The 13,867-nt window shown below is 39.9% G+C and overlaps 1 protein-coding gene across 1 annotated transcript in view; it reads right to left on the bottom strand.

Moving 5' to 3' along the window:
• Nucleotides 1–13,867, bottom strand: part of LOC111056987 (ubiquitin carboxyl-terminal hydrolase 33-like) — a 247,806-nt gene that overhangs the window by 188,107 nt on the left and 45,832 nt on the right. The window lies entirely within an intron of this gene.

Raw genomic sequence — 13,867 nt, 5'->3', positions numbered from 1 at the left:
ATCTTACCCCCCTCACCTCCACTGGACAGGGGGAAGGGGAAATCTATTTTTAGAACACCCCCCGCCCTACAGGCGGGGGGAAGGGGAGGAGGGATGGACGAGGGGGGAGAGGGGGGGAGGGGGATCTCGAGCAAAAAAGCTTCCTTGAAATCTTGAACCTTCTCTACTTTAAACAAAAAAATTCGAGTGGAAACGATTCAGCATGAGAATCTCTACAATTAAAGTTCAGTAACATTGTCACCTAAAATTGAAAATAAGCTCGAGAAAAAATTTGAATAAGATTCGAGAAAATGTGACTATCCAATTGCAAACTGTTTGCAACTGTTGATTCTATTCGTATGTCTCCAGCGTTATTGTACTGTCACCAGCTGACACAGATATTTGTTTATAAGTAGACTTGAAATGCGCGTGATCACTAGCGCAATAAATATTCAGGTGATTAATTTTCATAACGGCAAGGAAAGTTGTGTGAGAAATGCAGAAATAGCAAGCAATATTATTTCCAACTGATAACTTTGCTTATGCACTTTCAATGTTATTTTATTATCCTGGAAGATGACGAAGGAGTGAGCTATATAAATGTTAGAAGAATATTAGTTAAAAATTTGAACCTGATTGATCAAATTATTCAAAATTTATTGTGGAACATACCCACAGACGTTTGTATAAATATAGCGTTTAACAATATATTGAAAATACAGTGCAGAACCATTGATTCACCTTATAAATATAGCGTTGTATAAATAGCTTTGTATAAATATAGCGTTTAACAATATTATATTGAAAATACAGTGCAGAACCATTGATTCACCTTATTCACCCTACATCTCATTCAGACCTTGTGCTAGGAACAGGAAAATAGTGTTCAACCGTGTCCTTTTTGAACACCTCATGAGATACAGGGAAATTTTTTCTCCCTCGCATATTGTTGGGTTTGAGGGCTTGTGCGTGTGTGGGTAGCCGTTAAACAATGAAATGTGAATGTAGTGGTTGGGCCAAAATATCTCAGTGACGTAGAGATTTTGTGCTGTGGACTCTGTGATGTAGTAGTAAAAAAAACTGGTTTGACTACCCTACCATGATATTTCAGGGCAAGATATAATGCTATACCGGGATTAACAATTAGATGGTATACTTGTGAGAGGGGGGGCGGCGGTTGCCGATCTCGCCCAGGGCGGCGAAGTCCCTAGGGCCGGGCCTGGGTGAGAGTGTATGAACGGCACAGTATGAGAGACTACCAGCGTCATAAAGCTTCACGGAAAAGAACTACGTGGACTATCGGCTTGAGATAACAGTAAAAGTTGCGACATAAACGCCCTATACCATGGTATATCTACTTACGCTATTGTTTCTCTATGGTACTGGCTATCTCTTCTGCTCGGCGAGCCTCCCTTGGCAGCCGAGTGAAATAAGACAAGGGTGCGCGGCTTAGCTGAGCAGTAGCCCAGTGCCTGAGCCGCTCGTTGGACAACGAGATCTTGTACAAAGATAACCGAGTGTCAAAAACTAGCTCTTGTAATAGTGTGAGAACAATTGATGAATATTGCTTGATAAATTGACAACACAGAGTGGCGTGACTCGCTCCCGTGCGCACTCTCTCTCTCTCTCTCTCTCACCGTCTCTTCCATTGCAGTCGATGTAATTTGGTGTTGGATGACACCTATTGTCTTAGTACAGGCTACAGCATTACTGTACATGATTATTAGCATTTTGAAATTGATTTTACCTGCTGGATTGAGAGTTGTAGTCAGACGTTGTTGAGCAGTGCTGGTGTACGGTGCTATGGTTTCGTTTACTCTGATTGTGCATTTGGGTGAGTGTTTAATAAATTATGGAAATTCATTAGATCCATTGCTCAGTTCATTACAAAATTTATTATTCAAACTCTAAGACAAGATTTTCACCCGCTATCACCCAGGATTATCAAAATTTATTTCAAAAGTTATTACGTTCTAATTCCAGTGTATACAGAGAAAGAGAGAGCGAGAGAGATGGCAAGATTTTTTAGTATGTTTCATATATAACTTAAGGAAGAAATATGTTTTGATTTATTAGATGTGTTTGGTATTATGTAGAATGTGAATTGTTTACTAATCGAGATTTTTTCTGTAACTTATTGATTGCTCAGTAATGCAATGTTGCGCTATTTATGACTAGTAGATTGTTTAGGTTTGTCCCTTTTATTGCCATTATGATTTTTATTTACTCCCAGTTTTGCTTTCTATAATGAGCTTGTTTTATTGAATGTGTTTTGGATTACGTAGAAGGTGAATTGTTTGTTAATCAAGATTTTACTGTAACTATTGATTGCACTGTAACGCAATGTTTTGCTATTGATAACTATTAGATTGTTTAGGTTTGTCCCTTTTATGGTTATTATGAGATTATCTTATTCCCAGTTTTGCTTACTTAATGAGCAGATTATTGAAATTTCTTTACATTATGTGTTCGATATTCTTGAGTAGAGGAGAAAGAGGAGGCCTAGGACAGAAAACTTGATCATGTTGATTGTTGATGTTTTGCTCAATCTTTGGGAACTTTTGCTTTTATGTAGTGCTCAGAGAGACACATATTAAGTAAATTGAGAATAATGGAACTCAATTTGATTTTCTATAGAATTTAGTTTGATTTTGTTTAATGGAATTAAGTTTATTTTTCATGAAAGTTAGTTTGATCTTTCAATGGGTTTTAGTTTGATCTTTCATGGAATGTAGTTCGATTCTTTTATGGAATTTAATTTGATCTTTAATGGAGAGTAGTTCAATTGTTTATGGATTTTATGTTTAAAATATATGCTTTTTTAGTTGTAACTTGTCTGAAATCATAAGGGTTGGTAACAAATGATATTCTTATCGATATATATTGGGTAATAAATTTATCTTTTATCCCAGCTTGTGTCCTGGTTATTGTGTCTTAATCATTAAGTTTACCCCATTGTAAGAGTAGCCTTGAGGAGTTCTGCACTGGTTACATTGGTGGCAGCGGTGGGATTCAGACTGCTAGAATGTCTGACAATGGAGAATCTACAGCAAACAGCACAATACTCACTCGGAATGATGGGGATCCTGTTACCAACATTCCTCTTCCAGGGATGGAGGAGCTACGTGCACAGGCCCAGGAGTTTCTAGACCAGGCACAATGGAATGAACAGGAGAGAACCCGATTGGCCAGGGAGCTGGAGGAAGCTAGGATGGCACTGTCTTCTCGGCCGGTCACCATGTCTACATCTGCTAGGAAGGACCTGGGTCTGCAATCCCTTATCGAGACCTTCTCAGGGGAAGTTGGAGGACAGACCGTCAAGGAGTTTCTACAGAATATCAAGTTGGTCGCCGAGACAGGTAATTGGGAGGATAAAGATCAGTGGCTCATCTGCAGGCTGAAAACTACTGGTGCAGCTGCTGCCTGCCTTGAAATTCATCTGGAATTATCTGCAGCAACTGTCACTTTTGCTGATTATGAGAGGATCTTGCTCAAGAGGTTTGAGAAAACCCTAGACCCGGAGAGATGGCTGCTGGCACAGAGCAGTCTCAAACAACAATGGGATGAAAGTCCAAGGGCATTTGCAGATCGGTGCCTGGAGTTAGGTTTGAAGGCAATCCCCATACCTGCTACTCCAGGAGAAGCTGATTGGGCATGGGCGCAGATGCAGCGGGCGGTTCTGGCTGCATTTATTGGAGGCCTCCAAGGTGCAGCTGCGATGACCTTGCAGATTCACACACCTCAGGATCTGGAAGCTGCTATTGTGGTGGCCGAGAGAGTGGACCTAGCATCTAGTAGCCAACCTGCTGATGTTTTCGCCCTGTTACATCAGCCCTTCCCAAGACGTGAAGAAGAACCCCATGTGAATGCACTTCCCATCCAATCAACCAATGGTTCATTGTCCCCTGTTGGCAATGCTCGAGTACCAGTGTCCTGCTACACTTGTGGTGGAAGAGGGCATTTTGCCAGAGATTGCTGAAGCAACCGGAATGAGACTTCCAGACCACTCAGGTCTGGAGGGAATTGGTCACCAAGAGGAAACCAGAGATATCCCCGATTTTGTTTTGTATGTGGAGATCCCCAACATATGTCCTATGCTTGTCCAAAACGAGTAACTGCTCTGAGATCAAACACCAGCAATCAAAACAGTGGTAGCAAGAGTTATGGTTCCCCAAACGGGGAGAGGCCAGAAGTTGCCTCACTTCCCGGCCAGTAGATTTGGGAGCTAACATCAAGAGAGTTCCCAGCATTATGCCATCCAGGGTGGGTTACATGTGACAATGAAAATCATGGGGTTGGCCAAATCATTACTTGTGGATACAGGAGCTGAGATCTGCGTTCTGAAGGAAGCGATTCCAGGTATAAAGGTAGCTGCAGGAGGCATGCAGGCTAGGGGAGTAACTGGAGACTCGCTCAGGATCCAAGGCATACAAGAAGTGGAATGCTCAGCAGGCCAACTACAAGTTAGGCACCCTTTTGTGATAGCAGCTGTAGATGTGGCCGGTGATGGACTGATTGGCTGGGACCTTTTGAAAAGACTTGGGGTGGTAATCGATGCAGAAGAGGGAATTGTGATCTTTTGAGGAGTTCAAATAGCAACCACCCAGAGGTGGGCCGAATTTGAGGGGAGACCTATAGGGGAAACCAGGCGAGTTCGAGAAAGACTATTGCTGTTTGTAATGTTGGAGTCCAAGTGGACATGATGCCCGGAGTTGAGAGGGGCCAATTGGAGCAGAATGCCTTGGAGCAGCCAGACAAGAAGAATACAGACAGTTCACTGGATTCCAAGTCCCCTTCAACCGATTCAAGAGACCACAAGCCACTAAGAAGACCTCGAAGATGACCCAAGCAACTGAAACTAGAAGCAGAAGACAATGACGAGGATAACTCCCCACCAACACAAGAAGAGTATGACCATCAGGGACTCAGCATGGGAGTGAATGCTGTTTGCCACACCATTGTACCAGCTCAGTCGGAAGTGTTGGTGAAGGTACAAATTAAGCAGGAGAACCAAGGAGAAGACAATCATGTTGATTGAACCTGTACCTCTGCCCTCTGGGTTACGTGCTACTAGAAGTATAAATCGACCAATAAGAGGACAGACACTTGTGGGTGTGGTTAATCTAACAACTGCACCTTTAGTCATCCATCGGAATCAACTCCTTGGAAATGCCGAATACATCAGGCGGGAAGAACCGAGATATCTTATCACTTCGCTCACTGGACAGGAAGAAAAAGAGGAACTGGAGCTTCAATTGATGAAGAAATTGAAACATCTACCCTCCAAAGACGCTAAAATCTTGGAAGAGGTGCTAAGGAAATATGCTACAGTATTTGAAGAGCCTGGAAGAGAAGGCTGCAGTATTAATGTGGAGCATCGCATTCCTGTCACCTCAGATTGACCGATCACCAAACGGCCCTACCGTGTGCCATACCATCTTTGACCAGTGGTAGAAGAACATCTTGCAGAGATGCTTGACAAAGGGGTAATTGTACCTTCTACCAGCCCCTGGAGTGCCCCAGTAGTGCTGGTTAGAAAGAAAACTACAGATGGCACTGTCAAATATCGCTTTTGCACCAATTTTCGAGCATTGAATGAAGTAACAAAGACAGATGCATACTCTTTACCCCTGATCAACGAGACCTTAGAGAGTCTGGGATGGAGTCGCTACTTTTCTACCCTGGATCTTCATAGTGGTTATCACCAGGTGTGCATTGCTCAGGAAGATCAGGAAAAAACGGAATTCACCACCGTGGGAGGCCATTTTGAGTACCAACGGATGGCGTTTGGTCTGACAGGAGCCCCTGCTACCTTCCAGCAACTCATGGACAACTTGCTGGCTGAGATCAAGGGTATCGAATGTTTTGTGTATTTGGATGATGTTTTTCTGTTCAGTAGCACCATAGAGCAACATGCAGTTAGGTTGACACATGTCCTGGAACTATTTGCAAGAGCAAACTTGAAGGCAAATCTTCAAAAATGTGAATTTGCCAAGGATTCTGTGAATTATTTAGGCCACCTAGTCACTTCCAAGGGAGTCAGAGCTGACCCAGAAAAAATCCGAGCAGTAAAAAACTTTCCATGCCCAACCAACATCAGAGAAGTGCATTGCCTGTTGGGGCTCTTTGGATACTATCAGCGATTCGTACCAGATTTTGCTAGGGTGGCACAGCCACTGACAGAATTGACCAAGAAGGAGGTACCTTTTGAGTGGGGAGCCAGCCAAGTGATGGCCTTCCAGAACTTGAAGGACGCTCTATAGTAGTGGGGTTTTGAGAGAGCTGCCTATCCAATAGAAATCGAGGGGTGTGGCCTCCCCCCTCCACCCCCCAGCCCCAGTCGGCCATTTTGGCCCCGCCCCCAGCCAATAGGAATCAAGGGGCGTGGCCACGCCCCCCTCCACCCCCCCTGCCCTAGTCAGCCATTCCCCCTCCACCCCCCCAGCCCTAGTCAGCCATTCCCCCTCCACCCCCCCAGCCCTAGTCAGCCATTTTGCTCCACCCCCCCAGCCCTAGTCAGCCATTCCCCCTCCACCCCCCCAGCCCCAGTCGGCCATTTTGGCCCCGCCCCCAGCCAATAGGAAGCAAGGGGCGTGTTCAAAATGGCGTCGTGCCCCCACCACCCCAACCAATAGGAAGAGGCCATTGTAGCAGGTGTCCATCTCCCCTACCCAGCATGGGTGTGTTCAAAATGGCGTCCCCCTTCCCTAATGCCCCCACCACCCCAACCAATAGGAAGTGTAGCAGGTGTCCATCTCCCCAACGGTTCCCCAGCGGCGGCGGCCATCTTTGTTGTAGCAGGTGTTAACTGACATCTGCTGCCCCAGTTAACACCTGCTTAATTTGCATATTAAAAATATCCCCACATTTAAAATCTTTAAACTCTCAAACTACACTACTAGCGCTAAACTCTCAAACCACACTACTAGCGCTAAACTCTCAAACTACACTACTAGCGTTTGGTACAAATTAAACTATGTTCCTTGTTTTCCTCCACCACAGGAAGAATGAAAAAAATTACATTTCATATTTGTTCACCACGTATGAGATGTCATTTTCCCCACACTATGCTGTAAAAGGAATGGTGGCGCTTTTTTTAATGTGCTTTCCCCATATTGAGAAAACTCTAATTGAATGTTGCTATAATAGGATGTAGAATAGATCGGGCTAATCTACATACTACTATAGTTATTCATTACAAAGTGTTAATCAACATTAGGCCTATTGCACAACAATATGTTCCTTTTTTCCTCCACCACAGGAAGAATGAAAAAAATTACATTTCATATTTGTTCGTATGAGATGTCATTTTCCCCACACTATGCTGTAAAAGGAATGGTGGCGCTTTTTTTAATGTGCTTTCCCCATATTGAGAAAACTCTAATTGAATGTTGCTATAATAGGTTGTAGAATAGATCGGGCTAATCTATTCTACATACTACTATAGTTATTCATTACAAAGTGTTAATCAACATTAGGCCTATTGCACAACAATATGTTCCTTTTTTCCACCACCACAGGAAGAATGAAAAAAATTACATTTCATGAGAATTGTTATTTTTCCCACACTATGCTGTAAAAGGAATGGTGGCGCTTTTTTTAATGTGCTATCCCCATATTGAGAAAACTCTAATTGAATGTCACTTAGTTATTCAATACAAAGTATTAATCAACATTAGGCCTATTGCACAATCAATGATGGGAATGGTTTTTTTTTTTTTTTTTTTTTTTTATTTTTTTATATATTCCTTTCTTCTTCTAGAAGAACAAGAGGCGATTTACCTTCTCGTTGTACACACTTCAGATAGAGTTTTTGTTTGTTGAAATCCTCAAGTGTTTGAAGATTCAATACACTCAGAAATTTCTCAGGTAAGTAAACTTCGCAATAATAGTCACCATTGCTGTCATGATCGTATAACCTCATTATGATTCGCTGACCCTGTTGTGTTCTCACTAATCTAGCGTGTACAACACGGTACCACGAATCATGGTCAAGATCTTTGAGTGAGACCGTTGGATATTCAGTTTTCGAAATATAATTGAATGACTTCATACTAAAAAGTCTATCATTTCCAGTGTTGCTTCTATGGTGTTCCATAATAATAATAATAATAATAAAAAGCTTACCGCGATCGTGTGCAAGAATAACAAAGCAGCTATATGCTTGCGTTGGTTGTCGGTTGAAGACTGAGCAAACCTGTTAAGCCGTCAGCCCCCCACAACCGTTTCCTGTCGACTCCTTCCACATTCCTTCTGTTGACTCGTTCTCCCCTCCGCCTCCTCACACCTTTCCTTCTGTTGACTTCCCGCCATTCACCTTTACACCTTTCTACCTTCTTCTTCTTCTTCTTTACATGTAGCCGCATTCCTTTCTTCTCACCTCTTCTTTACAGCAGCTAGTCGCTTCTTCTTCTTCTTCTTCTTTACATGTAGGCGCATTCCTACCCACCTCTTCTTTACAGCTAGTCGCCGCATCTTCTTCTCCTCCTCTGTTCACCTCTAGCGATCTTAAAATTTCTTCTTCAATTCTTATTAGCTTGTTTACATTCAAACTAAAGGGTCTGTAATAAGCTAAGTAATCACTGATATCGTTAATATTAACTGTATTTAGAAATATTGCTTTCAATTGTCTAGCAATAGTACTGTTTTTTGTCTCTATTGCTTTTTGACACAAATCATACCATTCAATGTAGTTTTGTAATTTAATTTCTAAACATTCTGGCGCATAAGACCAAGTTTGCGGATTCATTATAGCTCTTCAATCTGCTGCTGCTAGCGAAGGTACACTAAATGAGTGGTACTAGAACAGTGAAATTTATTGCTTTTCGCTTCTCCCTTCCACCGCTACAGGTCAGACTGCATACTCTCGCTTTATGCGAAATCAAATCAAATCCACAATAAACACATAGTATGCTTTCCCCATCAAAATAAAAACCTTGTCGGGCATAGTTGCGTTTTCGTTGTTTAGTTAACAGCTTACAATGTTTCATACTTTCCATTCTATTATTTTCGCATGTATAATCGATATCAGCAGCATTACGATTCAATGAACTCATATTTTTTGTAGGCATTGAAGCAGCAGCACTATTCTCCTTTGTTTGCTTGTTACACATCAAGATTGTCAAATAATGATAGGCACTGAACAACGCACACCGACCATTGGACGATTTGTTATGAATTTTGCATACACTAAAACACCAAGAATTTTCAAACATTGTATAGTCTGGTTTTTGAATATCCTCCGGCATAGTAAGCACATTGTCGTGTAACCTTTTCAAAAACTGTGTTTTTTCTCTTCCCTTTGTATAGATTGTGGTATAATTTTGCAAATATGAAGCAAGCAGCGCGTCAGTGTAAATTAAGTCGCCTTGGTCCCATCTAATTTTATGATAGTTATGTTCAAGCCAGCTGACATCACGGTACATTTTTCTACTCAGTAATGTTTTCGGAAATGGTGATTTAAAGTGTAGCACAACATGACGTAGTTTGTAATCGATTATGGCTACCTCTTTAATAATGATAAAATTATCATCACTTTTGAAAAAATGAAACTCGACTACAGCAAAATCAATGTCATCATTTTTCCTGTCGCATTCTTCTTTACTCTTCTCCTCCTCCTCCTTAATTCTTGCTGCCTCCTTCTCCAATTCTTCTTCTTCTTTATCCAAGTCGCATTGTATGCCAAAGTCTCGAAATTTTGTTGATACTTGCTCATCATCGTCCATTTTCTGTTGTCCGTCGGTGCATGCACACATTCTATGTACAAATGCATCAAATTTTGCTTTTGTCAATGATGACAATGATGATGATAATGATGACAACGACGACGACGACGACTGAGGAATATCTATGTTATTATTCAAGCTATTAGAACACATTACAACTGAACACTGTATTGTTCATACACGCACTTTTATATAGCCCCCTCCTCCTTCTTTGTCATGCATAGCTCGCTCTTGCGTCAAATTACTGTACTTCACGAACTAATGCGCTCAATGGTTTGTATTCTACTAATGTGTCACTTATCAAAATACAATATGCAGTCGTTAAATTTGGCACATTTTCTGTAAACTCCATTTCCAATCGAATGTCTGTTGACGATGTTAAATGATCAGCTTGATGTGAACAATCTAGTACAATTATTGGACAGCAATCAGTAAAAGTTTTATAATCTACAACTGTACCATAATCAGTATGAAGTCCTAAATTATAATAGCTGGGCGCAAATTCAATAAACATTTTGTACAAAAGTTGTTTGTTTCCATTTATACGATCATACGGCAGATATTCACTATTCAGGAAAAGTTTAACATCGTGCAATTTGCACATATCAAATTTCGACATTGACTTTCCCATTACATTTTTCCTGTTTGTCTGAAATGCTAATATTACAAATCGCGGTGTATCAGCTTTTGAAGCCGTCTTTATAGTCCAAATCGTGCTAACACTGTTCGGCAGCTGAGGATATTCGTGGATATCCCATTTTCTGAATGCAATTTTCAATGGCCTATCCTGATCAACAATTTTCAGAAATTTCAATCTTAAATGATCATCTACATGAATATAGGGCACTTTCCAAAGCAATTTTGTTATTTCCAATGACATTGATGTTGCTTGCGGCGACTGAATACAATTAATATCTGTTGCGGATCTCAAAAGCACAAGCTCTTGTCTCATATTCAAAATTACATGTTGAAAATCTTCGAAAAATGGCAGAAGTAATTTTAACGGTACGCAATAAGCAAAAGTATTATTAGTTAGTGTTGATGCACTATCAGTGAAACCTGCTAAATCATATGTATTTTTATCGTTTAGTTGTTTCACTAAATATGATTTAATAGTAGAAGTAATGCCTACTAGTCGACTCTTTGCAACGACTGTACCTGCCAACTCAAATCGTATCTCATCAAACATATGTGCTACTGCATTTGAACTGAGCGTATATGCAGCCTCGACCGGCGGATCATCAGGTTTGTCTTTTGCCGGCGCTTTTGTACATGTAATTTTCCCCTCAACAATAAGAAAAGATTTTGCAACTAATGAAATAAGGTCATGAGACGATTTCGACAAACGTATTTCATCATTGTTATTAAATTTCAAATTACCATATGGCGCATGCGTATGATAATCAAATTTTGTTATATCTGAATAATAGTGTATGTCTTGTTCAACATTTAGTATGTCACTAATTGCGGCTGCCGCGTGTTTTGACGACATATTTCCAATTCACTTTAAAACCAAGCTTTTCTAAAAACCTTGCTCGATTATGTGTTATCAGTTTCACGGACTGATAAGTACTAACCGGTTGCTGCATGCTAAAAGCAGTCCTACCGCCACCACCACTCCACACCCTCCTCGCGCCTAGGTTGTTATACACAACAAAACCCATTCTGTAGCGCTTCTTGCTCTCTCGCTTGTGTTGTTTGCGTGACTAATGCTCACATCATTCTAACACGATCCATCACCGCCTCTCTCTCTCTATTCCTTCTTTCTAATGTGTACTCTTATTTTTATACTATCTCCGCGGAAATCAACTAGTTTACCATTCTGATCAACTACTTGAATTACAATAGATTGAATTCTGTGCGTGTTTAATGGAAAGTAAATAATTGGCGATGGTGATTCATTTATTAGAAAACCAGGTGCAACCTTTGGTAGGAATTCGAAAATTGTATGAACCTCTTGCCCATTTCGATAACTGCCGCATGCAATATTACAAGTAACCTGGAATGATGTTATATTTGTAATGGATACTAAACGTTTAGAATAATGCCATTTATTTGCTGCAAGAATTTCTCTATCAAAACCGAGTATATCGGCTAGTGATGTGTTCATTGTTAAATCAACATCTTTATCCGCTTTCAATTCACATAGCATTGTCGTATTATTTCCTTGTATAATTAGATTTGAACTATCAACGTTCAATTTTCTCTTTATTTCATTTATTATACGATCAATTTCGTAGGAGCCTGTATCCAAATCAATCAAGCTATCACCATACTTAAAAGATGAGTTGACATTTTTAATTATATTCGGTACACTATTGTATGTCCATAAATTAATCAAACCAATTTCATATTGATAGCGTGCGTCTAGCTCTAGTACAGTGGGAAGTACTTCAATTAAACAACTGCTGCTGCTGCTACGGTCTTTAGATGATAATGTTATTACAACCATTGCTAAAGTTTTACCACCACCTTCTTTCATACACATCTACAAGTGAACTGTCTGCTATAACGCATCTGCAAGAAATAAAAGACAAAAATGACCGCATACATTACTATTTAGTGTTTGTAATTGATCATAATTGAAATAAATTTCAACATTTGGTTGTTGTTTGAAATAGTTTATCAATTGTATGGGCGGCTGTAAATTACCAATTGGATCGAAATAATATACTTTTTGCGCATGTTTTTTGTATGCCACCCAGTGTGTACCACTGTTCATGATCGAGTCTAAATTTATGATCGATTTTTCATTTAAATTAATTCTTTTTGGCAATGTATCAATCATATAAATACCACGCAATTTAATATCTAAAATATCAGCCTAATCTTGTAGATCATAATTTGACAGTGGTCCTTGTATATTAATCTTCATTTTCTCACTTTCTTTGGCGCTCTCCTCCTCCTCTTCTTCTTTGTTGTCCTTCTTCTTTGTGAAGGTGTTTCAATGATTCTACCGCCTTTATACAAGGGTGCATATGGTCTTAAATAAAAACCTTGACCAGCTATGTGCTTACTTAAATGTTTAATTGCTTTTTGTCGTAAATGTGCACTTCTTTGTTCTTGTAGTGATGAATTATTTTTCCAACCTTCTCTTCTATTATTCCGCCGCCGCCTCCATTGTACTCTACCCCCGCCAAAGGCAGCTTTAGCTTTGATCAAATTTGTAACTAAGTATGCGGCTGCTTTTTCAGTTAAACCTGTGTTTGGATTTTTAAAAACAGACCATGCTTTATCAGCCAAACGACGATCGGCCACATTTCGCGACGAATTATCACTATTCTTCGCGTACGCTATATCATGCTCTTTACATGCTTCATCCAGACTATTTATTCCTTTATCCCCCCTCCTTAATCTTTTATCTAATTTGGTGCCGGGTCCGCAAAAGCGGTAGGAGGGGATATGCAACTCTAGGGGTAATGTATCGACAATTTTATTAAGGGCGGTTGATGCAAATCCGCTAAGTTTCGATAAAATACCAGTACCAATTTTACGTCGCACTTGTCGACGACGACAAGTCTTTTTTGCTACCATCCTTTCAATAGCAATGTTGAAACCTGACTAAATAGAAATTAGTTAATCCCCTTAAGACCTGCTGTCGGCTCCGGCTCACTATCAAAAATATTACAAAGTTGTAATGTTGTTATTAGTAGAAAATTCGAAATACTATCACCAGACGATGGGTTTATGTTTATACAACTGTTCAATGCTGTATAATTGTTAAAAAAATTACAAATAACATTACGTTGATCATTCATATAAGCATACCATTTGTCTAGTCCATCATCAAATAATTTCGATGTTTTATAATTCATTTGAGATTGAACACATAGTTTTATATAAGATAATATATGTGCTTTATTATAAGCTTTTACGCTTAAATTGGCAGTACTGCTGCTGCTGTCTTTTACAGTTTGGTTTAATGATGAAAAATTTAACACATTTTCAACTCTAATATTGTGCAATGTACAAGTACTCAGAGTATAGTATAAGAGTAATATCATACTGAATTGAATTGAATTGAATTGAATTTATTGCCAAAAATTACAAATACATATTTTTACAATACAATATAAATAACATTGATTGTAACTTAAGTGCATCAATAACATCACTGTAATACTTGGCACTGCCAACATAAGATTCCTTGTGTGTTGGCAGTG

This window comes from Nilaparvata lugens, chromosome X (assembly GCF_014356525.2).
Source record: "Nilaparvata lugens isolate BPH chromosome X, ASM1435652v1, whole genome shotgun sequence".
NCBI lineage: Eukaryota > Metazoa > Arthropoda > Insecta > Hemiptera > Delphacidae > Nilaparvata > Nilaparvata lugens.
This window is presented reverse-complemented; position numbering and strand designations above follow the sequence as displayed.